Here is a 1,521-nt window from a genome sequence, read left to right as displayed (position 1 = left end):
GTTCTATACAATCAGCAAAAACAAGGCCAGGAGCTGACTGTGGCTCAGAGCATGAACTCCTTATTGCAAAATTCAGACTTAAATTGAAGAAAGTAGGGAAAATCACTAGGCCATTCAGGTATGACCTAAATTAAATCCCTTATAATTATACAGTGCAAGTGACAAATAGATTCAAGGCATTAGATCTGACAGACAGAGTCCCTGAAGAACTATGGATGGAGGTTCATAATATTGTACAGGAGGTGGTGATTAAAACCATCCCCAAGAAAAAGAAATGCAAAAAGGTGCTTGCTTCGGCAGCACATATACTAAAATTGGAACGATACAGAGAAGATTAGCATGGCCCCTGCGCAAAGATGACACGCAAATTCGTGAAGCGTTCCATATTTAAAAAAAAAGAAAAAAAAAAAAAAGAAATGCAAAAAGGCAAAATGGTTGTCTGAGGAGGCCTTACAAATAGCTGAGAAAAGAGGAGAAGTGAAAGGCAAAGGAGAAAAGGAAAGCTATACCCATCTGAATGCAGAGTTCCAAAGAATAGCAAAGAGAGATAAGAAAGCCTTCCTAAGTGAACACTGCAAAGAAATAGAGGAAAACAATAGAATGGGAAACACTAGAGGTCTCTTCAAGAAAATTAGAGATACCAAGGAAATATTTCATGCAAAGATGGACACAATAAAGGACACAAACAGTATGGACCTAACAGAAGCAGAAGACATTTAGAAGAGATGGCAAGAATACACAGAAGAACTGTACAAAAAAGATCTTAATGATCCAGACAACCATGATGGTGTGATCACTCACCTAGAGCCAGACATCTTGGAGTGCGAAGTCAAGTGGGCCTTAGGAAGCATCACTACGAACAAAGCTAGTGGAGGTCATGGAATTCCAGCTGAGCTATTTCAAATTCTAAAAGATGCCGCTGTACTCAGTATGTCAGCAAATCTGGAAAACTCAGCAGTGGCCACAGGACTGGAGGTGGTCAGTTTTCATCCCAATCCCAAAGAAAGGCAATACCAAAAAATGTTCAAACTACCCCATAAATTGCACTCATTTCACATGCTAGCAAAGTAACATTCAAAATTCTCCAAGCTAGGCCTCAAGAATATATGAATGGAGAACTTCCAGATGTTCAAGCTGGATTTAGAAAAGACAGAGGAACCAGAGATCAAATTGCCAATATCCACTGGATCATAGAAAAAACAACAGAATTCCAGAAAAACATCTACTTCTGCTTCATTGACTACGATAAGGCCTTTGACTGTGTGGATCACAACAAACTGTGGAAAAATGTTAGAGATGGGAATACCAGACCACCTTACCTGCCTCCTGTGAAACCTGTATGCAGGTCAAGAAGCAACAGTTAGAACTGGACATGGAACAACAGACTGGTTCAAAATTGGGAAAGGAGAATGTCAAGGCTGTATATTGTCATCTTGCTTATTTAACTTATATGCAGAGTATATCATGCGAAGTACTAGGCTGGATGAAGCACAAGATGTCATCAAGATTGCTGGGAGAAAT

General features: G+C 39.6%; 1 non-coding gene across 1 annotated transcript; it reads left to right on the top strand.

Annotated features, from left to right (window-relative positions):
• Positions 1-284: 284 nt before the first annotated feature.
• Positions 285-391, top strand: LOC112579766. The gene has a single exon (XR_003104100.1). It is a non-coding gene; the product is annotated as a U6 spliceosomal RNA (small nuclear RNA).
• The last annotated feature ends 1,130 nt before the right edge of the window (positions 392-1,521 follow it).

Source organism: Bubalus bubalis, chromosome 16 (assembly GCF_019923935.1).
Source record: "Bubalus bubalis isolate 160015118507 breed Murrah chromosome 16, NDDB_SH_1, whole genome shotgun sequence".
Lineage (NCBI taxonomy): Eukaryota > Metazoa > Chordata > Mammalia > Artiodactyla > Bovidae > Bubalus > Bubalus bubalis.
The sequence above is the reverse complement of the archived record's forward strand: the minus strand, read 5'-3'. Positions and strand labels throughout refer to the sequence as shown.